The sequence below is a fragment of the Schistocerca serialis genome, chromosome 3 (genome assembly GCF_023864345.2).
Source record: "Schistocerca serialis cubense isolate TAMUIC-IGC-003099 chromosome 3, iqSchSeri2.2, whole genome shotgun sequence".
NCBI classification, from domain to species: domain Eukaryota; kingdom Metazoa; phylum Arthropoda; class Insecta; order Orthoptera; family Acrididae; genus Schistocerca; species Schistocerca serialis.
The window spans coordinates 625,261,805-625,289,717 of NC_064640.1; the positions used below are offsets into that span (position 1 = coordinate 625,261,805).

The following is a 27,913-nucleotide window of genomic DNA, read 5'->3' on the forward strand; positions in this document are numbered from 1 at the left end:
GAATACAAACGTCTCAAAAATGAGATCGACAGGAAGTGCAAAATGGCTAAGCAGGGATGGCTAGAGGACAAATGTAAGGATGTAGAGGCCTATCTCACTAGGGGTAAGATAGATACCGCCTACAGGAAAATTAAAGAGACCTTTGGAGATAAGAGAACGACTTGTATGAATATCAAGAGCTCAGATGGAAACCCAGTTCTAAGCAAAGAAGGGAAAGCAGAAAGGTGGAAGGAGTATATAGAGGGCCTATACAAGGGCAATGTACTTGAGGACAATATTATGGAAATGGAAGAGGATGTAGATGAAGATGAAATGGGAGATATGATACTGCGTGAAGAGTTTGACAGAGCACTGAAAGACCTGAGTCGAAACAAGGCCCCCGGAGTAGACAATATTCCAGTGGAACTACTGACGGCCGTGGGAGAGCCAGTCCTGACAAAACTCTACCATCTGGTGAGCAAGATGTATGAAACAGGCGAAATACCCTCAGACTTCAAGAAGAATATAATAATTCCAATCCCAAAGAAAGCAGGTGTTGACAGATGTGAAAATTACCGAACTATCAGCTTAATAAGTCACAGCTGCAAAATACTAACACGAATTCTTTACAGACGAATGGAAAAACTGGTAGAGGCCAACCTCGGGGAAGATCAGTTTGGATTCCGTAGAAACATTGGAACACGTGAGGCAATACTGACCTTACGACTTATCTTAGAAGAAAGATTAAGGAAAGGCAAACCTACGTTTCTAGCATTTGTAGACTTAGAGAAAGCTTTTGACAACGTTGACTGGAATACTCTCTTTCAAATTCTAAAGGTGGCAGGGGTAAAATACAGGGAGCGAAAGGCTATTTACAGTTTGTACAGAAACCAGATGGCAGTTATAAGAGTCGAGGGACATGAAAGGGAAGCAGTGGTTGGGAAGGGAGTAAGACAGGGTTGTAGCCTCTCCCCGATGTTGTTCAATCTGTATATTGAGCAAGCAGTAAAGGAAACAAAAGAAAAATTCGGAGTAGGTATTAAAATTCATGGAGAAGAAATAAAAACTTTGAGGTTCGCCGATGACATTGTAATTCTGTCAGAGACAGCAAAGGACTTGGAAGAGCAGTTGAATGGAATGGACAGTGTCTTGAAAGGAGGATATAAGATGAACATCAACAAAAGCAAAACAAGGATAATGGAATGTAGTCTAATTAAGTCGGGTGATGCTGAGGGAATTAGATTAGGAAATGAGGCACTTAAAGTAGTAAAGGAGTTTTGCTATTTGGGGAGCAAAATAACTGATGATGGTCGAAGTAGAGAGGATATAAAATGTAGGCTGGCAATGGCAAGGAAAGCGTTTCTGAAGAAGAGAAATTTGTTAACATCCAGTATTGATTTAAGTGTCAGGAAGTCATTTCTGAAAGTATTCGTATGGAGTGTAGCCATGTATGGAAGTGAAACATGGACGATAACCAGTTTGGACAAGAAGAGAATAGAAGCTTTCGAAATGTGGTGCTACAGAAGAATGCTGAAGATTAGATGGGTAGATCACGTAACTAATGAGGAAGTATTGAATAGGATTGGGGAGAAGAGAAGTTTGTGGCACAACTTGACCAGAAGAAGGGATCGGTTGGTAGGACATGTTCTGAGGCATCAAGGGATCACCAATTTAGTATTGGAGGGCAGCGTGGAGGGTAAAAATCGTAGAGGGAGACCAAGAGATGAATACACTAAGCAGATTCAGAAGGATGTAGGTTGCAGTAGGTACTGGGAGATGAAAAAGCTTGCACAGGATAGAGTAGCATGGAGAGCTGCATCAAACCAGTCTCAGGACTGAAGACCACAACAACAACAACATTGTTTCAGATCTGAAGATGGTTCTAGAGGAACCAAAACTGGCCATATGAATAAACATTTTTGCAATCAAGAAGGATTATAAGTAACCTTGTACAACCAGAGATTGCGGTATCCCATCAGACATTATGTCTGTTTTTACAATAAGATAGCATTATTCAAGTCTCTGGTTAATAACTTGAATGGTCCCTAGGATATATAAATTCACTTTTAAATCAAAGTTTTCAATATTGCATAAAGAATACACTGATATGACATTGTATGCACATCACAGAAGAAAAGGAAGGAAGGGCTGAACATCCTGTCAACATCGAGGTGATTAGAGACGAGCACAAGCTCAGATTGTGTCAAGGATGGGGAAGGAAATCAGCCACACCCTTTTAAAGGAACCAAATATTTTCACACTCGGAGGGGAACACTGGACATTGAAATTTCGTGAAAAGATCTTGCTGCAATGAAAAACGTCTTTGTTTTAATGATTGTGACCCCAACTTGCATATCAAATCCATGACACACTCTCCCCTGTTTTGTGATAATACAAAATGAGCTGATTTTCTTTGAACTTTTTTTATGTCCTCTGTCAATCCTATCTAGTAAGGATCCCATACTGCACTGCAGTACTCTAACAGAGGACAGACAAGCATAGCAAAGGCTCTCTGTGATAGACCTGTTGCATCTCCTAAGTTTTCTGTCAATAAAACACAGTATTTGGTTTGCCTTTCCTGCAACATTGTTCTATGTGATTGATCCAGTTTAAGATGCTCATAATTGTAATTCCTAGGCATTTAGTTAAAATGACAGCCTTTAAATTTGTATGGTTTATCATGTAAACAAAATTTAATGAATTCCTTTTAGTACTCATGCAGATGATCATACACTTTTCATTATTTAGAGTCAGTCCTCACTTTTTGCATCATACGGGTAACTTGTTTAAATCATTTTGCAATTGTTTTTGATCTTTTAATGACATTGCTAGATGGTATATGACAGCATCATCTCCAAACAATCTAAGAAGGTTACTCAAATTGTCTCCACAATCATTTATATAGATTAAGAATAGCAGAGAGTATGTCACTCTGGGGGTCTATTGCCAACTCTGAACCTAAAATAGCGCCCAGAAATGAAGCATTGCATTAAAATTGGAAGAAAATTCTTGACGCCCCATTCAACAGTTTAGTGTGTAGAGTAATACTGACAGAAACCACACTGGATTCAATTGAGAAGCATTCAGACTTTGAGAGTTTATACTAAGCAGCTTTTGACCACTCAGTCTAATGCCTCCTCTATAGAGCTGGTCAGTGCTACACTGCAATAACTATTTGGACTGGTGTGGTCTTTCCTGAGTCTTAGGAGGGGGATCATGATTGCTTCCCTCCAAGGACCATTGTGTTGCCGCTCAGACTACATTATCTTGAAAGACAGGAGAAGATAACTATTGGACTTAATATTGAAATGCAGCAACATATCATAGTCCTGGCATGTGTCCCTATTGATCCTTCTCATCAATTACCATGAGTTTTTTTGGTGGTGCAAAACATTTAAGGAATCTTAGGAAGAATTCAGAACTGCATTTTGCTTCCTCTGGTAATACAGCAAGCTTTTTTCTGAGCAATGTGAAGGGCTGCAAGATTGTAAGGAGATGGATTAAGATGGAACTTTAGCAGTGCTGCCCTTTTGTCACTGATAGTTAAGTGACATTCTCTGCTCCATCAAGGGACTGGCTGCCTGCCAGGTTCAACGAATGACTTCAGGATAGTGACAAGTTCTACATGTCTCAGACTGGCGCTCAGATATAGCCAGATTGCTGTAAACCATGCAGCTGGCTCTCTTCAACATTCTTTAGATGGCTTGATGACAGGTGCTGATGTGTCTGGCAGGTAAATGCAAATGGGAAAGTGGTCCCTGGAATACAAGTCCTCTGGCACTTCCCAAAGGACAGTTTTAGCTAGTGCAGGAAAGCAAAGTGACAGGTCAGTAGCTGAGAATGGTCCATTTGCAGTACATAATGTCTAATATTCCCTGTACTGAAAATCATTTGACAAGAGGAATGTCTTCACTTCTTGACCCCTAGTGTATGTAGAGCTTGTGGCCCAGTGATATTAATCACTCATTATAAGCCATACATATGGAGAAATGGGAGCTCGCATGGAAAAATTTAAGTGTTTCTTTTTCCCACAAACTGTTTGACAGTGGAGCAGTAGAGAAATAGCTTGAAGGTGGTTCAGTGAACCCTTTGTCAGGCACTTAAGTTTGCATTGCAGAGTAGTCATGTACATATCATGTAGATGGAATAGACCCAGGTGAATAGTATATCTCAGGGGACCATGTTAAGTGTTACCCTTTTTGCAGTAGTCATTAGAAATATTGTGTCCACTATCAGGATCTGTATCTAGTGCTCTCTTTTTGTGGACAATTTTGCAATCTTTTGTTCATCCTTTTGTCTCAAGGATGATTGCTTGACACCTGCAACTAGCATTCAGAAATCTAGAATTATGAGCTGAAATCACAGACCTCAGATTTTCATATAAAATTATTTTTGTCAATTTTAATAAAATACTTCATGTTTTTAACAATCCAAACTGGGACTGGAGGATACTATTCTTAGTGTCAAAGAATCAAAAAGTTCCTAGACGTCAGCTATGACAAGAAACTCACTAGGTTGCCACATCTGAAGCATCCCTTTTATCTTTTATCTTACAGCTCGAAACATGTATTTAACATGCATGGGCAATGTTATAATAATTACATTCAGATTATTGATACACAATATAAATAGATTACATGCTACTAAGTAAAATATCATTGAAGTATATTTAATATAGCATTCCTGAGGTCAAATCATGTCAGCACCATACTGTATGGGCACTTCAATACAAGCCATTTTTTTAACTCGTTTTTAAAAATTCTACCAGAAAGCTGTTTCAGGTTGTTTGGCAGAGAATTATAAAATATTGCTCCCTTAATGAATGGGGTATTTGTTGTTAGATTCAATCGTCTGCTCACCATATGAAAGTCCGATTTTTGTCTTGTATTGTAATCATGGATTTCCATATTCCTGTTTGTCACTTTTTTGTCTTTTTTCACTAATAATATTGATTGAAACATATATACTGCATAGATAGTCATAATATTAAACTTAATAAACAGGTTTTTACATGAAGTTCTGGGTCTTACTTTTGCCATAGTTCTTATTACTCTTTTCTGCAATACAAATACCCTTTTTATATTGTATTGGCTACACCCACCCCACAATACAATTCCATAAGATAGATGGGGATACACCAACCCAAAATACGCTATTTTTATTGCTTCGATATCTAAATATTGAACTAATCTCCTTAGTAAATACAGACTAGATGTTATTTTACCACAGACATGATCTATTTGCTGATTCCATGAAAGTCTGTCATCTATATATATCCCCAGAAATTTACATTCTGAACAGGTATTTTCCTGAATGTCCTCATTTAGAACAGTATTTTTATTTGAACTAGTTGTCTTAAAATAAATTAAATTAGTTTTGTTAATATTGACCCTCAGGTTTTCTTTTTCAAAATGTGTTTGGGCTTTTTCAACAAAATTCTGTACCACTGAATTTAGGTCATCATTACTACGTGCCCAGCAAACCCCAGAGGTGTCATCAGCATACATAGTAATACGATGACTGGTGTCTAATACTGTTGGGAAATCATTCACGTAGCAAATAAACAAGAAGGGGCCCAAGATAGAGCCTTGTGGCACACCAAAATTTATGTTCCTTATCTTTGATCTTCTTTTTGCAATTACCTCTCCATTATCATACACAACTTCTGTGCATTGTTGTCTATCTTTAAGGTAAGATTCTATTAAAAGCAACAGTTTCCCACTGACACCATTATAAGCAAGTTTACTTAAAAGAGCGCCATGATGGACTCTGTCAAACGCTTTGGAAAGATCTAAAAACACTCCTGCCGTTTCGTATCCCTCATTTATTTTCTCCATCAGACAGTGTACAAACTGTACTGCTGCAGACATGGTGCTCCGACCACTTCTAAAGCCGTGTTGGAAATCTCCTATTAAGTTATTCATATTATAGTGCTCAATTAGGATTTCTAGCATTATTTTTTCAATTAATTTACCAAACACTGACGTTAAGGCAACTGGTCTGTAGTTCTGTGGTTGTTTTCTTTCCCCTTTTTTATATAAAGGTTTAACTAAAGCAAGTTTCAGTTTCTTCGGAAACACACCTTCTTCAAGTACACAATTTATTAGATGGACTAACGGTCTGGCTAACTCACCCTTGCATTTTTTCAGTAGAAAAGGAGAGAATTCATCCCATCCAGCTGATCTTTTATTTTTTAGGTTGTCAATTAGCTCTGTTACGTCCTTGATGGTTACTGTAGGTAGCATACAAGAGTCCCTTTCCTTTTCCTTATCATATTTAAACGGCCTCTCCTGTTTCATGCAAGTATCATTTTCAATAGCATCTATAAAGTAATCATTAAATATATTGCTAACTATATAAGGATCAGAAAAATTATCATTATGTATACTTAACTCTATATTATTAATTTTAGTTTTTGAATCAGTGTTCCTCATATCATTAACTACTGCCCAGCACGACTTTGAGACACAGTCAGAATTTCGGATCTGTTTACTAATATGTTCTACTTTCCTTCTCCTTACTTCCTTGCGATACTCATATTTATATTTTTTATAATCCTCTTTATATGAATCAAGGCTGGTTTCTCTGTGTAGCTTATACATATACTCCATTCCTTCTTTGAGTCTTTTCGTTTTTTCATCAAGTTTTACACGTTTGACTACTGGAGGTTTATTTTTATTTACATTCATCTTCTTTGCCGGGATAGTAATATCAATATGTCTAGTTAAAATTTTTAAAAATACTTCCCATTTGCTGTCAACTCCCCTGTCTCTATAAACTGATTCCCAAGATTCTTGACCCAATGTATTCTTTAGCAAGATGATGTTGTATTCAGAAAATAATCTTCTATTCTCAAATTTTTTGTTTTGTTTAAGTTTATTAAGACAACCAATCACTAATAATTGTCCTAGATGATCAGATATGTGCCCGTTTACAGTCTGTGCCGGAACAACATTTTCATAATTGGTCATCACGTGATCTATGGAACTGCTGCTTGACTCAGTTATTCGAGTGGGCAAGAACTCTCTTCTTAAAGTGCCTGTATTAGATACTAAGGGACAGAAATATCCTCCCTTTTCATATTTTACAAAACCTTTGTTTGGTTACATCTGGACTATTGCTGCACAGTATATGATTCTGTAGGACCATCCTAACCATAAAGCCCTTGTACTCTGTTCACCACAAAAGCATTAGACTAGCAACGGGAGCCTTTAGGGGAAGCCCCATACACCATCTCTGTACTGAGACTGGAGAACCACCTGTAATCATCTGACAGAAACACAGGGTTGTAGCAGGTGTCCTCACTGCCTAGTAGTGAGGCCAAGACTTGTGTGGTTACTGTACCATTCACATATGATGTGCAGGAAGAATGTATAAACACCTCTGTGTGCACTGTAATTAGTCTAATTTTGTCTTTGAAAACTGTGTGGAAGGGATACACAGAGGTTGTACTATATTCCTGGATTCTTCATTTAAAGCTGGTTCTTGAAACTTTTAAGTAAACTCCTGTGGAATAGTTAACATCAATCTGCAAGTGTCTACCAGGTCAGTTTTTACTGCTCCTTTGTGATGCTCTCCCATAGTTTGAATAAACCTGTGGCCATTCATACTGATGTTCTTTGTATGTGTACTGTTAGTCCTATTTTGTATGAGTCCAACATATTTCATAAATATTGTAGGGAAGGTAGCATGAGTATTTTGTAAGCAATCCTGTTTGTAGACTGATTACATTTTTACTAGTTTACTACCAATGTACTGAAGTCTACCACTTGCTTTCCCTATAATGAAACCTATCTGGTATACAATTTCATATCTCTATAAACGGTTATACCCAGGTATTTGTATGAGTTGACATTACGTTTGTGTCTCATTGTTATTGTAGAAGTTGGATACTACATTGTTACATTTTTTTAAGTATGCAGTTTTACATTTCTGAACACCTAAAGCAAGTTACCATCTGTGCACCACTTTGAAATTTTGTTAAGATCTTGCTGCATATCTGTGCAGCTTTTTTCAGGTACTCCTTTGTTATAGATGACTGGTTCATCTGCAAAAAGTTTGAGATCAGTATTTATATTGTCTGAAAGGTCATGAATATAGAACATTAGTAGCAAGTATCACAAAACGTTTCACTATGGTACACTTCGACATGGACCGTTTAAGGAATTTTGGGGTCCCTGTGAAGTCTGATTTTGCACTCCATTCCCCCTCCCTCCCCTTTTCTTTTCTTTTCTTTTTTTTTCTCTCAAGAATGTGCTTTTATTTACACTTTGTGTATATGATTTTTATGATTATATACACTGAGGTGACAAAAGTCATGGGATACCTCCTAATATTGTGTCAGACCTCCTATTGCCCAGTGGCATGGACTCATTGTGTCACTAGAAGTCCCCTACAGAAATATTGAGCCATTCTGCCACTATAGCTGTCCATAATTGTGAAAATGTTGCTGGAGCAGGATTTTGTGCACAAACTGAACTCTCAATTATGGCCCATAAATGTTTGATGGGATTCATGTCAGGCAGTCTGGGTAGCCAAATCATTTGCTCCAAATTGTCCAGAATTTTTATGAAACAAATCAGGAACAACTGTGGCCCAGTGACATGCCGCATTGTCATCCATAAAAATTCCATCAGAGTTTGGGAACGTGAAGTCTATGAATGTCTGCATATAGTCTCCGAGTAGCCAAACATAACCATTTAAAGTCAATGATCAGTTCAGTTGGACCAGAGGACTCCAGTCAACTCCATGTTAACACAGCTCACACCATTATGGAGCCATCAGCAGCTAGCACAGTGCCTTGTTGACAACTTGGGTCCACGGCTTCATGGGGTCTGCACCATCCTTGAACCCTACCATCAGCTCTTAACAAATGAAACTGGGACTCACCTGACCCGGTCGCGTTTTCCAGCTGTCAAGGACCCAACCCGATATGGTCATGAGCACAGGAAATGCACTGCAGATGACGTCATGTGTCGGTCATCTGCTACCATAGCACATTAGCACCATATTTCACTGCACTGTCCTAATGGATATGTTCGTTGTACATCCCACATTGATTTCTTCTGCAGTTATTCAATGCAATGTTGCATGTCTGTTAACACTGACAATTACGCAAACGCCACTGCTCTCAGTCATTAAGTGAAGGCCGTTGGCCACTGCATTGTCCATGGTGCGAGGTAATGCCTGAAATTTTGTATTCCCAGCACACTCTTGACACTGTGGATTTCAGAATACTGAATTCCGTAACAATTTCCGAAATGAAATGACCAATGTATCTAGCTCCAACTAGCATTCCACATTCAAAGTCTGTTAGTTCCCATTGTGTGGCAATAATCACAGCAGAAACCTTTTCATATGAATAACCTGAGCAAAAATGACAGCTCTGCCAATGCACCACTCTTTTATACCTTTGTGTGAATGATACAGCCACCATCTGTATAAGTGTGTTTTGCTATGCGGAGACATTTGTCACCTCAGTGTATGATAGCATACCTGTGACTTCACATGGGCGTAGGAGTTGTTGGTAAAAACACATTTTAATTTAATAATTTTTTTAAATATAGAGTGTAATGTGCTAAAGTTTGAGTTGTGCAAATGCTATATAATCTCTGGTTTTTTTTTTTTTTATGGGAATGTGACAGGGCTGCTGCCCTGGTAAGATTGTCAGTTGGCTTTGCTGTGTTAGATGCATGCATTAAAATATGTACAACAGTACCAGAAATATACACTGAAACCAGGAAAATACATACCAAAAACATATGAATATACACTTCAAATGAACGAACCTATACCTAAAACCAGCACAAAATAGAACTTGGAAAAATAGGACTCTAACAATTTGTTAGGCATTTCTAACATTAGAGTAATACTAAACCAATTCTGATATGATTTTAGTTGTGTCTGTTGTAGTAAATTACTAAATATTTTTCCAAATCTCTCAGAAAAGCATTTCTTTCATCTGTCAAAGCAGTTTTCACATTTGGAAATGTAGCCTCTGTGTTGCATTTTGTTAAGAAATAGAACTTTATTGCTGCAATGATACTTGTAAAGTAATCCTCGAAAAGTATGTCCAGGATCATAATGTCTGATGTCATATTTTCTTTAACTCATACACTTAACAGCAAGCATATGTGTCAATTTTGTAATGTATTTAAAAAATTACTTACAGTATTTCATATAAATTTAGGAAACCACAGATTCCTACAGATATTGTAACAGCTGTAACAATTGTGAGTCCCATTCTAATTCTTATTTTTTAAGAAGCAAAAAGTGAGTAGTTCAGCACTGGGTTTCCTGACCTGTTTTTACAACCAAGACAAGGAGCTGGTGAGAGCTGTCATAGAAATAAACTTGATTTATATGCATTCTCAAATTTTATTTTCATGATTCTTTATCACTATTTTTCACAACATGATAGTAAAAGTTCACAATGGTTCCGAGTGAAGCTTGAATGACCAGGTAGTGATAACTGTTATATGCACTGCTTTAACCATGCAAAATGCTAACATACAACCTGTCTTTTCACTGCTGTTAAGTGCTCATTGTCCATTGAAGATCTCAGATAGTTTTTAATGATCTTTACCATGGAAAAATTATGGTCTGCAGAAACTACAGACACACATTCAATTATTACATTCAGGAAAACACCTTGTAAGTTGTATAATTTTCAATGTGATAGGGTCTGCAGCTGCGATGAAATTTTTGAATGATTTCATGACGCCTTCAGCCGCCACTCTCTTTATTTCATGCATGAATTTTGACCTTAGGCCATTTTCAAGTATTTAATGGATTATTTTTTAGTAATAACTTATGCCATGTATGTATATGCTCCTATGACTCCATGTCATGCTCATAAAATAAATTACAGAGTTTTCAAGCTATTTTAGGAGCACGTTACTTTTGAGCAGTTGTGGCAAAGCTTTGCATAGAGTGCTTGGAAGTGGACTGAGGCTGAAATTGTACAATTGCACATGAAATAAAGAGCATGGCAGCTGAAGGCATCATAAAATCATTAAAGAAAAGTGTGGTGTCACCGCCAGACACCACACTTGCTAAGTGGTAGCTTAAATCGGCCGCGGTCCATGTAGTACATGTCGGACCCGCGTGTCGCCACTGTGGGATCACAGACCGAGCGCCACCATAAGGCAGGTCTCGAGATACGGACTAGCACTCGCCCCAGTTGTACGACGACTTTGCTAGCGACTACACTGACGAAGCCTTTCTCTCATTTGCCGAGAGACAGTTAGAATAGCCTTCAGCTAAGTCCATGGCTACGACCTAGCAAGGCGCCATTAGCCTTACATAGTTTGATAGTTATCGTATGAAATGTCTCATCAAGAATGATGTATACAACAAGGATTAAAAGTTAAGTATTAAAACAGCTATGTACTTTTCTTGTTACCACTTATTACGTATCCTGTTTCAGACCTCTATCTAGCCTAAGGAGATTACGCGTGCCTTTCGGCTACTTCAGTGTGGCGTAGCTGTCTTGTTACGCCACAACAAAAAGTCTTGTAAGTTATTTTTGAAGATGTGCTGAAGTACTTCCGAACATGTGTTGGCAGTTGGTGGAAGCATAGGGGACAACAATTCCATTTCATTCACAAGATCCTGTGAATTTATGCCTTCTGACTACATTTTAGGGTTTCTCAAGGCATCTGCAAGATTTCTGTATCCTCTGTCGAGATCGTACTTCTTTGTTGCCAAGTTATTAATTTCACAAATAATACTCAGCATACCACAGCAGTTACTGAGCTGCTGAAACCTTTCCTTCAAAGACATAATAGTGGTGTCTACCACAACACAGAAGAAGTTTACTGAGGTAATGCACACACTCTTGAAAGCCGTGCATGTTAACAGTGTGTTGTCAACCGGGAGAGTGTGTCACAAAAGAGCAATACTGTGAACTTCCACTAGAACCTGCCATGGGCAAGTGCCTATTTAAATCCTCCTGTATTCCACTCAGTTATCACTCTATAACTACTTGCATACATTTGCCTTGTCTTATTGTGTTCAGTGTATGTTATGGTGATTAGCTTACATGTCAATGTCTAACAAAGTGGTACTAACATTCTTGCTTGTATTGTGTGTCCTAAGTTACAACATTTATCCTTAAAAATTCTGTTCCTCTGAAATGATTTCATGCTTACTTTCCTAACAAAACTGCCTTTTAAGAGTTCCAGATTTTGATTTGTTAACTTGACAATGTTTCCTAAAGCTGCAACAAATTCCTCTGCTTCTTTCTTAGCCTTTCAAAGCCGCTGGCTCTATACTTTTCATTACCATTAAATGCTAATTTTATTAATTTTACTGTAGTGTCTAATTGCGTACTTTCTTGCTGAACTGCACTACTGACTCTGTTGACATTGCAAAGGACACAATGCCATGCTGCAGCACACAAAGAAAGCTTACAGCTTATAATTTCCTCGAAGAGACTAGGTACTTCACTGAAACACACTGAATCATTTTTGCAATTGTTCTTTAACTCTGCTATTGCAAGTTTTATGTTATTAAGCTCAGATCTCACAATCCGAACACTTTCAGTCCAAGCCTACCATCTTGTGTCACACAGTGTCTTCAGAGTCAGATGTACATGATTATAGAGTACTTGCCAGTATTTTACAGAGGCATGAAGTAATGTGAACAATATTTGATCTACACCAAAAAATGTCATGCAATTAAAGATGATTGAACTGAATCACTAACAACCAAGTTCAGACAATGAGCACAGCAAGGGATATAATGAGCTCTTGAGTTTTCTTTGATGATACAAGCTTTAGTACCATTCCTCATTCCCTTCATGTTGCTTCCATTGTCATAAGATAATCCCCAACAATCTGCAAACATTATGCCAAGATTATGTAGTATCTGAAGCAACAATTCTGTGAGACACTTCCCAGGAGCATCACTGGCTTAAAAAAAAATTGTCAGTTGCAACTGGTTTTGAAAACACATCTACCATACATAAAACCAATGTTAATTGCTCCTTGTGGCTTAAATCTGATCTACAGTCCAATATTATTGAATAATATTAGTTTTTGAGTTTGGTATTCTTCATGATAGATACAATCTCATCAGAAATTAGGGTAATGATTTCATTTTATATGCCCTTACTTAAGTAAGTAACAATTCTCCAAAGTTTAGCCACACAGTTAGTATGATCCTTTAATATGTGATTGAACTTGGCCATTAATATTCTACTGGCCCCCAAAAAAGTTTCCGTTACCTCAGTTTCCCAACATTTCATGGTCACCTCTTACAGGAAGATTTCTTTCGGCAAGGAAATAGATGATGAAAAATAAACACAACCAATCACCACCTCTTTTCTTTCTGATCAGTTTGATTTTGAGTTGCCTGATCCATTAACTTTGAGTTTTTAATTCTCTGTGAAAGCTGTTTCCACTTGCACATTTCGGTAATATGGTTGCAGGACAGTTAGTGGTTAGAGAGAATTTTTGACAAGCTTTACAGTCGCTTAAACCATTTCTTATGAGAGAGCCAGCATTCAAACAAAACAGCTTCAATTAAAGCAATACACAGCACCGTTTGTTTGAAAATATACAAGCACTGTTTGCTTAACTTTCTCATCATTTGAAAGATGATGGAAGGAATGAAAAACAGTAAAACACCTTTTTGACAGGAAATTTTAAATTTTTTTCATTAATATCTTGCAGACCTACCTTAATTGCTCTTATCCTAAAATTTTCATTTGTAATATTTGGCCAGGTTCCCAGATCACTAAGATTATCAACTACTTGAAGGCCATTACCTTCCTTAGGTAATTTTCTTTCTTGATAGTGATATTGGCCTGCTCTGTTTTTTTCTGCAGTAACACTACCACAAGCTATTTCTACTAGTGAAACAGTTTCATCAGTCACTAGTTCTTGCTTCAACAAAATGCATGATTCTTCAGCATTATCAGCTGATCTAGCTTTAGTAACTCTATGTTCTTTCATATCACACTGTACATTCACAAAAACATTGTCAGTTTGGTTAAAAAATTCTTTTAATGAAGCCTTTTACTGCAATTGCTCTTTTAGGATGTCACCCCAGTATTTTCTTTTTTTGGCTCCTGACAAGAAGTAATGATCCATTCTACACTCTTGCATAAACCAAATCACAGGCTCCAATAGCACTAGAAATAGACACATGGGCTGTGTTTGCATTCCACACCTGACTGGGATGCTGAACCAAGATACCAAAAACATTAGGCCCTTTACCTGAACATGTCCAGTGTTGTGGGTTGGCAGGAGAGCCAACACCGGGTACTAGAGGAAGCCGAAAGGCACGTGTTTTAGCTCATGTAGGCTGGCGTGAGGTCTGGAACAGGACAAGGAATTTAGACTTTAGAAAAACGGACGTAGCTGGTGGAGTACTTAACTTTAATCCATTAATGATGAACGTTGCTCTTGACGGTACATGATTCAGTATCAATAGTAACTGGTAATGGCGCCTTGCTAGGTCATAGCAAATGACGTAGCTGAAGGCTATGCTAACTATCGTCTCGGCAAATGAGAGAGTATTTTCTCAGTGAACCATCGCTAGCAAAGTCGGTTGTCCAACTGGGGCGAGTGCTAGGAAGTCTCTCTAGACCTGCCATGTGGCGGCGCTCAGTCTGCAATCACTGATAGTGGCGACACGCGGGTCCGACGTATACTAACAGACCGCAGCCGATTTAAAGGCTACCACCTAGCAAGTGTGGTGTCTGGCGGTGACACCACATTCCTCCCCCGGAAATTGGCGCACGGTTGTGGCATAAGGCTTCCGCCCGCCATGGGGAGGACCCCATGTCGGCATATGCGACGAGGTGGGGAGCCTAACAACAGGCGAGGCTGTGCCACCCGCACCCTGCCATTCGGACCACGGGGAGCTAGGAAACGCCTGAAAACCTGCTCCAGGGTGCACGGCCAACATGCGGTGTATGCGCCCGTAGAGAGACAGGAGGGGCCGGGGCACCCGACGGGCGAAGACGACATATGGTCTGGAGCGGGCAAGAGTTCCATGTCGGAGGACAACTGGTCATGGGAAGCGATCGGCGGCACATGACCCAAGGGTTGCAGCGACGTGTCCACTGTGAGCGTCGCCGGCGGGAGAACAGGCGGCGGCAGCGGTGTGTCACGTCACCATGGGGCAAAATGGAAGGCAGCGTCGGTAACACCTGGGGCTGAGGTGAGCCAGTAGATGGGTCCCCAGGGCGCTGACCGGACGGCACCGTCGCTGAAAGCAGACGGGGAGTGGCAGATCCCGTGCGACGACAGAGGCGCAGCTGATTGAGATGCCGATGCACCTCACCAGAGGCCCCCAAAACCAGATACATAGCGCGGCCGAGTCAGCGAAGAATGCGCCCTTCGAGCCAACGCCGTGAACCTCGATAGTGGCGATAGTAGACAACGTCGCTTGGGGCAAAAGCAGGTGTCTGCCACTGCACAGGAACCTGATGCGTCGGATGTAGCAAAGACATCAAGGTGCGATGAGAGCGACCGTGAAGCAACTCAGCCAGCGAGCGACCATCTCGGGGCTGAGAGCAATACGAGGACAAAAAGAGCAATAACGCGTCCTCCCAAGAATGCGACTCTTTCAACTTCAACATCTGTGACTTGAAAGTCCTGACCAATTGTTCAGCGGCACCGTTTGACTGGCAAAAATGGCGCGGACGTCAGATGTTGAATACCATTGGCCTTGCAGAATGACTGAAATTCTGCGGACATGAATTGTGGGCAATTGTCGGAAACAATAGTCTGTGGAAGACCTTCAATGCAAAAGATAGCGGATAACACTTGGATGGTGGCAGATGACGTCGTGGAAGACATCTGGACAACAAAAGGAAAATTGCTGAATGAATCTACCACAACGAATCATCGAGCATTCCAGAATGGACCAGCAAAATCGATGTGTAAGCGTTGCCAAGGGGAAGTGGCTTTTGGCCATGCAAAGAATTTCCGCGGTGGTGGTGATTGTTGTTCGGCACACACCATGCAAGAAGAGCACATATTCGTAATCGCGGCATCGATTCTGAACCAAGTACAGTGCTGACGAGCAAGTTGTTTCGTTCTCACTATACCCCAATGTCCTTGGTGGAGAGGTTGTAAGACAGAGGACTGTAACGAATGTGGGACCACGACCCTGGACTGATCATTATCAGAACGCAACAGCAAAACACCACATTGTACAAAAGGTCTCTCCTTGTGAGCAAAAAATCGGCGAACGAACGGATCCCCGATCCGTGACTTTGACAAGGGCCATTGCGTAGCAATGAAATGCAGAACGGTAGCAAGGACAGGGTCGGCAGCTGTGGCTGCAGCTACACGACGAAAATCAATCGGAAACGATTCGACCATGTCATCGGTTTCCGAATCATGGAACATGCAAGCAAGTACAGAGGAATCGAATGCTCTATCCTCAGCAACAGGCAAACGGGACAACGCATCGGCGTTTCCGTGCTTAGCAGTGGACTGATACAAGATATCGTAGTTGTACTGTGAGAGGAAAATAGACCAGCGAATGAATTTCTGCGCTGTACATGGAGGTACAGGCTTGGTCGGATGAAAAAGCAACGTCAAAGGTTTGTGGTCTGTGATGATGGTAAAGTGACGACCATACAAGAAATCATGAAACTTTGTAACACCAAATACGAGAGCCAATGCTTCTTTCTTGATCTGTGAATAATTTCTTTGTGCAGACGAGAGCAATTTGGACGCAAAGGCAATAGGGCGATCGTGCGAACCATCTTTGTGCTCAAACACAGCACCAATCCCGAAATCCGATGCATCCACCATCAACAAAAGGGGCTTCTGGGGATCGAATGGTGTAAGGCAAGTATTGGAAAGCAACGCCGATTTCAACTGGTGAAAGGCGCGTTCGCATTCCGTCGTCCAGACGAACGGAACACCTTTACGGCGTAAGTGATGAAGCGGAGCTGAAATGGAAGAGGCCTGTGGAACATATTTGTTATGGTAATTTATTTTTCCCAGCACACTCTGTAGCTGCTTCAAATTCTGCGGCGAAGGCAAGTCTTGTATGGCACGGAGGTGCTCTGGACTGGGATGTATGCCTTGGGCATTGAGTACATGTCCCAGATAGGGTAAGTCACGAGCAAAAAACACACATTTGTCCTTCCGCAAGCGAAGACCATTTTGTCGCAAGACCTGAAATAATGTTCTGAGATTGGCTAAATGTTCTTCTTCTGTCTTTCCGGAGATCACAATATCGTCCAGATAGTTTGCTGCAGTAGGGACCGACACACAAACAGTTTGTAGATATTGCTGAAACAATGCAGGGGCGGATGCACACCTGAATGGCAGTCGTTTGAATCGATACAAACCAAGATGCGTGTTAACCACCAAAACACGCTGGGATTCTTCGTCCACCGGTATTTGCAAGTACGCATCTGCAAGGTCCAACTTCGAAAAATATTTACCCGGGCACAGTTTGTCAAAAAGTTCTTCTGGGCGGGGTAAAGGAAAAGTTGCAGTCACTAGTTGTGGATTCACTGTTGCCTTGAAGTCCACACAAAGTCTCAATTTTCCCAAAGGTTTTGGCAAAATTATTAAGGGTGATTCCCAGAAAGAATCCTGCACACGTTCAATTACACCTTGTGATTCCAAATCGTGTAATGTTTTTGCGACCTCATCACACAATGCGTGGGGAACATTGCGCGCTCTGAAAAATTTCGGTTGCACGTTTACTTTCAGTTCCAAATGTGCTTTATAGTTCTTTGTGCAACCGAGGCCCAGTGCAAAAATGTCTGCAAATTCGTCACATAGACGAGAAACACGGTCTGAAGGCACAGTCTGGTTCACTGATAGGACCCGATTTACTATAGACAAGTTAAACAACTGAAACAAATTGAAACCAAACAAGTTCACTGCAGAAGAAGAACGAAGGACGTAAAATGACACAAGTTTTTTTGTCCCTTGTATGTTGCAAGAAGGCTGCACTGTCCTAACACAGGGATCTTGTGAGCTGAATAGCTAGTTAACTTAACAGTTGCGGCACGCAATGGAGGTGTGCCCAGCAGTTTGTAAGTGTCCTGACTGATCAGTGAAACTGCAGCCCTGGTATCGAGCTGGAATGGTATCACGTTGCCATTAATGTCCAAGTCCACAAAAAGTTTACTGTCCTGCTGACGACAAGAGTGACCATCTTGTGCAGCGTGAACTGACACTGGTACAAAATCACTTGCGACTTGACGGGAGTTCCGGCGATGTCGACGCGCACTATTTGTGGGACAAACACAGTCACTGTTAGAGAGAGTGGCAGTGGGCGGAGTGGCATGAACTATATGAATTTCCATGGGCGAAGTGTCTCTAGCCTGAGTATCCTTGGTTCGATTCCGATTCCGGCGCAAAGCAAAGGGCCTGGAATGGTTTTGAGCTTCCGATCTGAGCTTTTTCTGGCAAACACTTTGAACATGTCCTTTTTTATTACAGAAAAAGCAAATAGCTTGGCGTGACGGGCAATTCTCACGCGAATGTCTAGTAGCACACAACGGGTACGATTTTAGCACTGCATTTGCTTGCCGGCACGGTACACGTGGCTGAGAGCCTGTCGGCAGCAGCGCGGCCGGGCGCGAGGACTGTTTACTGTTCCGTGCAGCTCGCCCGGTGGGCCGGTTAACCTGACACACGGGTGGTGAAGTTTCAAATGATTCCTGAGCAAAGTCAAGTGTGTCCTGCCGATCCAATATGTCCACCACTTGTGGAAGGGAGGGATTGACTAGTTTCAAAATCTGTTCCCTTATACGAACATCAGAAACGTTCTGTGCAATTGCGTCACACACCATAGTATCTGAATAAGGGAGTACACATTGACACTCCAAAGCACAATCCCTAGTAAGGCCTTGCAAGGTTGCAACCCACTCCTGATTAGTCTTACCTGCTGTACGTTTTGTACGAAAGAAGGTATACTGTTTAGCAACTACATTGACTGCTTCTTTGAAATATGCATCTAATGCAGACAAAATTTCGTCGTAGGACAGAGTTGTTACGTCGCGTCGGGGAAATAATTTGACTATCACACGGTACGTGTGCACCCTGATGGAGGACAATAAAAAAGGCTGCTGCTCGTTACCTTGAATTCTGTAGGCGGCGAGATGGAATCCAAATTGGCGTGACCACTCCGTCCAGCTTTCCAGTGCAGCATCAAAAGGACGAAAAGTTGGTGCAACTGCGTGTTGTGGCTGCGTTAGCGGTGGAGCAGCGGCTGCCCGCATCGTTTTGCATTGCACGTTGACCCTGGACGAGCTGTCCAAGGGCATCCAGTTAGGCCTGCGTCTGCTGATTCTGTAAGCGATAAAATTCGGACAGTACATCTGGAGATGGTGGCGAAGCCATTACACAAGTAAATCAGGGCAGTATAGTTACGAATGCGGTGTTGCCTCATCGCCAATGTTGTGGGTTGGCAGGAGAGCCAACACCGGGTACTAGAGGAAGCCGAAAGGCACGCATTTTAGCTCACGCAGGCTGGCGCAAGATCTGGAACAGGACAAGGAATTAAGACTTTAGAAAAACAGACGTAGCTGGTGGAATACTTAACTTTAATCCATTAATGATGAACGTCGCTCTTGACGGTACATGATTCAGTATCAATAGTAACTGGTAATGGCACCTTGCTAGGTCATAGCAAATGACGTAGCTGAAGGCTATGCTAACTATCGTCTTGGCAAATGAGAGCGTATTTTGTCAGTGAACCATCGCTAACGAAGTCGGTTGTCCAACTGGGGTGAATGCTAGGAAGTCTCTCGAGACCTGCCGTGTGGTGGCGCTCAGTCTGAAATCACTGATAGTGGCGACACGCGGGTCCGACGTATACTAACGGACCGCGGCCGATTTAAAGGCTACCACCTAGCAAGTGTGGTGTCTGGTGGTGACACCACATCCAGTCCATGGATTGGCAGTGGTAATGCTAAACCACAAGACAGCCATAAGGGTTGGAGGCTGTCACTGCCGGCTACCTGTCAATCTCGGCCTTCACACCACACTTTACATAGCATTGTAGACAAAAAGCTGTACACCACTGGTTGATGATATCAAATATTTCTGGTATTTTTGCACAAGCTGGTGGCTGATTGGGAGAGAATCGAAATCTGTACTGTCATAGGCTCACATGGAGAATGTCTATCATGGTATTCATCAAAGCTATCCTGTTCAAGGAAAATTAGAATGAACAATGAAGGTGCACTTGACAGTGGAACTAGTCTGAATGGAGCCTATTAACATCCTAAATTTGAAGAATTTGTTTATTTTTTTTTTTAACAGGAAACCAGACTATAGGTTAAGTAAGGACAGATTTTGACACATTATGGCAGGGCTCTCTCAAGCTTGGGACTCCCCATGATGGTGGTTCTTATGGTAGCCTTAAACCAGCCATGCACCTGAAGTTACTTCTACATCTGTCAAGGACTCTCCATCCAAAATAACATGCTATGTCTTCCTTGACTAAAAAGTCCTCAGTCTAGTCATAAATTTCATTTGATACCCCATATTACCAGATTTTCAGTAATAAGTGCAGGTGTGGTACTGAATCACATGCTATTCAAAAGTCAAGAAATACTACATTTTCCTGACTGCCTCGGTCTGTGGGTTTCACAGTGTCATGTGAGAAACGCAAGACTTGGGTTTTGCATAACCAATGTTTTCTGAATCTGTGTTCATTGGCATAGAGGAAGGAATTCTGCTTGAGATACCTCATTATATTTGCGCTCAGAATATGTTTTAATATTCTGCTACAAATGATGTCAGAGATACTGGATGGTAGTTTTGCAGATCTCTTCTGCTACCCTTCATATAGGTGAGTCTGACCTGTGCTTTCTTCCAACCACTGAGCATGGTGTTTTACTTATAGGATCTATGGTAGATTATGATAAAAAGAAAGGCTAATTCAGCCACAAATTTAGCACAGAATTTCATCAGAATACCATTGGTCACTGGAGCTTTGTTCAGTTTTAGTGATTACAGCTGTTTCTCAACACCACTGACAGTAATATCTATATTACTCATTTTTGCAGTGATGTGAAAATTAAACTGGAATAATATTAATAATTTTCCTTTGTAAAGGAACATTTGAAAATGGAATTTAGTATTTCTGTTTTTGCTTTGCTACCCCCAATTACATTTTCTGTCTCATCCATGAGTGTCTAGACATTAACTTTGGTACCAATAATAGTCATAAGTATGGTCAGGATTTCTGTGGGTTTTTTGAGAGGAATTCTGGGAAGACGCTGCAAAGGTAGTAATTGAAGGATTAATGCATGGACCTTTTGGGAGCCAAATGTGTTCCATTCAGCATCTCTGGATCATTAGTCCTATGCTTTGTTTTACACCTATTATGTAGTAGTCTCTGTTTCTTTAGAAGTTGCTTTACAGTACCTGTATATCGTCCCTCCCATGATATGTGTCTACTAGGTACACATCTGTCCAGTCCATAGGCAACTATACATTTAAACTTGAACCACACATGTTCTATATGCTCCTTTCCAGAGCTATACATTCCAAGTTTCACAAAGGGATATGACACTACTGCTTTGTTATATAGTTTTCAGAACATTTAAATTGTTCTACTACTTTTAGTTGATCTTTGCACTTTGGTAATCATTGCTACAACAACATCTTCTTGATCACTGATATCAGTTTCATTGTGGCCACCGAGCGAGGTGGCGCAGTGGTTAGCACACTGGACTCACATTCAGGAGGACAATGCTTCAATCCCGTCTCCAGCCATCCTGATTTAGGTTTTCCGTGATTTCCCTAAATCGTTTCAGGCAAATGCCGGGATAGTTCCTTTGAAAGGGCACAGCCGATTTCCTTCCCAATCCTTCCCTAACCCGAGCTTGCGCTCCGTCTCTAATGACCTCGTTGTCGACGGGACGTTAAACACTAACCACCACCACCACCACCATTGTGGACAACCACAAAGAGACATCATTGCCCACCACTTTACAAAACTGTAGTTATCCCAGTTGATTGTTGTATGATAAAAAGTCTGCCTTGATGATGACAGTATGATTGGAAAACTTGTGTAACAGCCAATTGAGATTTTCTGTGTAGTTTTGGGTTACACGTGAGGGTGAGTATGGTGGTTGATAGAAAGATCCAATTATATATTTATTGTTGTGGCCTGGAAAAAGTATTTTCTTCTTGCTGTGACTGTGGTTCTTTGATTGCTGTGGGAAAAGTCTCATCAAACTAGAAAACATTGAATATTAGTTCACTTTATTACAGATAGTAATGAAAGATTTACTTGACTTTGACACAGTTGCTCTTGACCTCAGCGTGAAGGTGCTGCTATACTGAGAGAGAAGGAGTATCTTTGGAAGTGTTTCCCATAGGTTGTTGCAGATTGCGGTGAACCCTCACTAATGTCTGCAGTATCAATTTGCGTTGCCAACTTTGGTGTGGCACTGCGATCTCTAGATGATACCACATTCCTCCTCCTCCTCCTCCTCCTCCTCCTCCTCCTCCTCCTCCTCCTCCTCCTCCCCCCCCCAAACCACCTACATGGGGGTGCAGATGATGAGGGGCAGGGAGGGGTAACTATGGCTGATGGTGGCTCTCTGCTCATACCCCGGTATCTAGTGTGCAGGAATCCTGGAACATCAGATGCAGGGTGCACGCCTGCATCCTGAGACACAAGCATTGTGGTCGGCTGGACAGTGAGGGGATGTCCTGAGGTGGTGTGGATGACATTCTAGGGATGTCATTTCCCTGGACATTGGTATGGGCAGTTGGGCTGGAGCTGGCACTGGTGCCGTCAGTGGCGGCGGCGTGTCGATCTCCATGGGTACCACTATGAAAGGTGCCAGCCATGACTGGTACAGAGACAGCTGCAGTTGCAAATAAGGATCCCAGCAATGTGCTGAGTCTTCAGACAAAGATTCTGTGGGAGAATGACTGACATACTCGTATGCATGGCACAGTTGGTTTTGTTGGCTCCACAGTAGCCCAGCACACCCATGGACAGCATAAGACAAATGTCCAATATCTTTGGTAATGACTCCACACTTCCAATGCTGTTGCATGCCAAAGACTTTGTAAAATACTTCATTCTATGGCTGAAACTTTGTCTGACATTGTGGAGTGACTTGTTTCTGTAGCATCTGCAGGAGATGTGACAGGATACAGCATTTACGGCTGTGTAACAGTTCTGACGGCAACTTCCCGTCATGTGGCAAAGAGTGGTAAGAGGACAGAAAAATTTTCAGTACCTGCTCCCATGTGTGGGGGGAACAAAGTTTCTCCATATGACCTTTGAACATTTGGACAAACCATTCAGCTTCACCATTAGACTGTGAGTGAAATGGTGCTGTGTGTGTGCCACTGGTGGCACAGAACAGTTGGAAATCAGCTGATGTGATTTGTGGTCCATTATCAGAGATAATGACCTCAGGAAGACCTTAAAGACAAAAAATAGAAGACAAAGCCAATACTGTACCTGCAGTAGTGGTGAATGTCATGGGGACAACAAAAGGAAACTTACCTACCACTAAAGGCCGTGTCACCTAGGACAGCACTTCCATGCATAGAGGTGGAGCAGAAAGGAGGCATGGGGGGGATGAGAACTATGCATGTATGGCAGCAGAGAGGGGGCAAACAAAGTCCATGTTGCCGAACTGCATTGCTGCGGACAACAGTCAGGCTTGTTTGTCTACGGTATATTGTATTTTATGTTCAACTCTATGAGGGGAATGATAAATATTAAAAACAATTTCAATCAATGTCAGGCTCGTTTGCCTATGGTACGTTGTATAATACGTTCAGATCTATGAGGGGAATAATAAATATTAAAACCAAAAGTCTACATTGTAATACCACGTCACTTCTATATGAGTCTGTTTCCGAATAATCTGATTGTAAATTTACAATCATAGGTTCAAAGCTTATATCCATCATCACTTCCCTGTCAATTTCTTCTTTCTGAAGCTCTTTAGCATCTGCACAGACTGTGCCCACACTAAAGTTGGGATGTCGTCTATTGCCTCGTGCACAAACGATTCAATGTATGTCATAGCCTTAAAACCCTCTGCCAAACTTAATTCCATGGGGCTACACTGGCAGTGATGTGAGGGTAAATGCAAAACTATGTGACCCCATTCACATGCAAGGTAGTCAAGTTTGTATGTTCTGTCAGGTGACTTGTATAAATTAACAAGCTGTAGGAGATCGGCACTAGTCTGGGTTATATTTGCTTAAGATTTTTATTTTTAAGCCAGGGAAAAAATCCACTTTTCTGGTGTTTACTCTGTAACAGTTGAATTATAACTGGCAATGACCGACTTCGAAGTACAGGTATGACAAGAATTGTGAATCACGTCACGAAACTGACAGCATTCATTTCCGAATGGTAGTCACTGCTGTTTTTCTTACACATAAATACAAGTTTATTCCCAGAAACAAAACCAGAAGAAGAGTCAGCATGCAGAATAATTATATGAGGACCAATTCCTATGAGAACTTTAAAACTGCCAGTACTCATTTTCCAGCAGATCTTCCTTGAATGATTCTAACTGACCCATGTTTCATCACAGTAATACACTATTGAACTACCTCCTTCTCTTGTATTGTGAATCCTTATGTGGGATATAGTTTGTGATGCACCTATGGCACTTCTTCAAACTAAAGACTCTCTTCTTAACATATCTGAGACCAACGTCCTTTAAAATTCTTCACATTGACAAAGCTCTTACCATTGAAGCCTGCATAACTGTAACATGTTTTTGTGATGTTGGCCATTCATCATTCACATGGAGCACTTTTTTAAGTCGTTGTTAAAACTATTCATTTATGTTACAGGTTCCTTGCGATTTTGATACTTTCTAGGCGACACAAAACCAACTTTTTCTATGGTTCCTACAGCTCTGACACTTTCGTTTACAGTTCTCTTGCTGACGCCACATGGTTCTGGAGTCTGCTCATGTGTTTTCAGATATCAGCAGAAAGAAATCTGCTTTCAAATTCACATTTGAAAAAGTTATAAATACGGTAAATAATGCCCCTTGCCTGGTTGTGAAGCACTTCACATTTATTGCCGTCACCTGACTTTACTTTTAATCACACTTAAACTTTTACATCTACACATACACAGCTATACTGCTGCAGCATGTAGGAGCGAGAGTCTCACACTCTCGCTGTAACTCTCTGCTAGCCACTTGGAAAGAGAATGTATATTATTGGCTACCAGTGGCTAGTGGAGGGGTATGTGCAGAATGGCTGAAAATCGAGCCGCCGCCTTACATGATGTGAACAATAACAACCATCACATGTTCCAGAATTGATCCACAAAATATATGAATGTGCTGCCACAGTCCATGCAGATGTGGCCACTCAAAAGAGAGTTGCAACAGAGCTGACTTATTTTCTGCACAAACTTCTCAACAAGTGGTCATTAGCTGAATCTGAGCATCCATGCCCTGCTATGTACAATGATGGTACGCGAGTTGATTCGTGCAAACTGTGCCACAATGACCTTTGTGCAATAAAGAAAGAACTTCCTGCTGTAGGGATGGGTGAATCACAACCCATGTGTCATGATTCTGCATATGCAATAGCAGAACACCTGATCATGTGAAAAGTGTGTGAAGGTGCGAAAAATCGTATAGCACCACTGGGTAGGGAATTTCTTTCAGTGTGGCCACCCATGGCACATGTATTGCAAAAGAATTTGAAGATCTCTGTCAGAACCAGTTGCCATTGCACTACACCAAATGTCGACAGGAAAATTCTGAAGACCTTCAGTATCCTCATACAAATCAAATGCTGTGTCAGTACTGACCAGTAATGAACACAACACGTCAACCTTGAATGGCATGCAGTGGTTCTGTACGACAACTCATACTGATAATTAGACAATATCAGAGCTCAGACTGCAGTTTTTGTGCTGTCCAAGGTGGGACAGGCTTGGCAGAATTGAACAAGACCATCAGAGGCTGCTGATATGCCAGCAGATTGAACGTCTGGTGAAGTTTTGTAATACCATAGATGACAGCAAGTGCCTCTTTTGCAAGTTGACTTTAGCTACACTGCACTTTGCTAAGAGTTTTTGAGGCAAAAGCAATTAAGTGAATCAAACATCTATAACATAACAGTGCCACTTTCGATTGTTGAAATGCAGACTGGCATTCCTTGGACAACACAAAAGGAACACTTTTCTGGTGCAGCTGGTTAAGCAGAGCAGCAATTTGCACAATATTAGGAATAACTTTTGTGTAGTAGGTGAGCTTTGCCTTGAGTTATTGGGGCTCCTTAATGTTATGGGGTGCTGGCAGAAGCCAAGGACAATGTACTGGGTGTGTACCCTGTGCATTTATTATATGACCTAAATAGTTCAGTTCTTCCTGGAAGAAGGAGCACTTTTCCTTGTTGCACTTTAAGCCAGCAGCAGAAAGAACTTGACACAAATAGTGTAAATTTGGTAAATGTTTAGCAGGAGTAACGTCCAGACAGTTACTATGAGAAGGGACTTTTGCTATTAACTGTTCCAAGAACCTCTGAAAAAGTGCAGGAGCTGGAACACTTCCAGATGATAATCTTCAAAACTGAAACAAACCTGAGTGAGTGTTTATCACAAAGTATTGCTTGGACTGTTCGTCCAGCAGTAACTGTACATATGCCTCTCGCAAATCTGTTTTTGAAAAATGCCTGCCCTGTCCCAGTCTCTCCATCAGTTCCTCCAGACATGGAAGAGGAAAAGAATCCATGACAGTTTGTGGGTTTACTGTTGCCTTAAAGTCACCACACAAAGATAAACCATCTGAAGGCTTTTTCACAATAATCAAGGGTGCTGTCCATTACCCAGCTGAAATTGATTGGACAACCCCATTGCCATGCATGTTTGCAATTCATGACCAACTTGCTCACGTAATGAATAGGAAACGAGTCTTATGTGAAAAAATCATGGCTGTGCATTGTCCTTCACAGTGATGTGGACTTCAAAGCATTTTTCCATTCATTTACCTGGTTCAAAGAGTTCCTTGTACTTACTACACAAGTCAGAAACATTAGTGTGAGCCACATATCATTTTTAGTGCATAAGTTGAAAAAATCAAATAAATGTAACCCAATATGTTTGCACTATTTTTAGACTTGAGTAAATGAAAAGAAACACATTTTGTCACTCTCTAGAAAGTTTATGGTGAACTACACAAGCCAGGGATTGGAATTTCTTGTCCGTTGTAGGCAGACAAAATAGAAGTAGACTGCTGTAGCAGTGGGCTATGGATTCTGTCATGTGTGTTTTTATTTCTCAGGGAAACAGAAGCACCAGTGTCCAACTGCAACTTAATTGTCTTATGTTCCACTTTTAAATGAACAAAACGTTTGTTCACTCAGCTGTGTATTGCAGTGGAAGAATTGTGTGATGCAGAAGTGCTTGGTTTAGCTCATGCCTTAGTGAAAGGTGTCACCTGCACTGTGAACGCTTGCTGATAGTGAAGCTGTGGCCACCACTCATTACCACAGCGGTGGCTGTTGGCCTTACCCTGCCTGCTTCATAAACATACAATTTGAATGTGACCTTCACATCCACAATGAAAGCAACTAGCATTACAACACAATCCTTCTGATCACACAATGAAAAACACTGAGAATACAAAAATACAATTTTCTCCCAGAGTTTTGTAACACATGTTATGTACTATGAGACTGAAAGTTTTTACTTCTGCTGTGCTTACTGTTTGTCTTATCACTATTCTTAATTACTTCAACATTATTCTGTACATGAGACTCAATGTCTGATGCACTACGAACAAAAGAAATACGTGGAGGCTCAGAATCAACCTCAGTTGAGTCCGCATTTTATTTGAATTCGACTATGGACAGAAATGTTTTTAAATCAGGGTCTGATAGTTTGAGAATTGCAGTGCAAATGCATGTGTCTAACACATTCTGAGTAATAGCACCATGTAACATGATGTCACTATAATTAATTCCACATGAGCACT

The 27,913-nt window shown here is 41.1% G+C and overlaps 1 protein-coding gene across 7 annotated transcripts in view; it reads left to right on the top strand.

Moving 5' to 3' along the window:
• LOC126470513 (uncharacterized) overlaps window positions 1-27,913 on the top strand; it is a 270,580-nt gene that overhangs the window by 37,078 nt on the left and 205,589 nt on the right. The window contains exon 2 of one of the 7 annotated variants that reach the window (XM_050098419.1): window positions 11,408-11,495. The exons of the other annotated variants lie outside the window; for them this stretch is intronic. The gene's annotated coding sequence lies outside the window, so the exon portion shown is untranslated. The remainder of the gene's footprint in view (window positions 1-11,407; window positions 11,496-27,913) is intronic. 7 annotated transcript variants of the gene reach the window in all.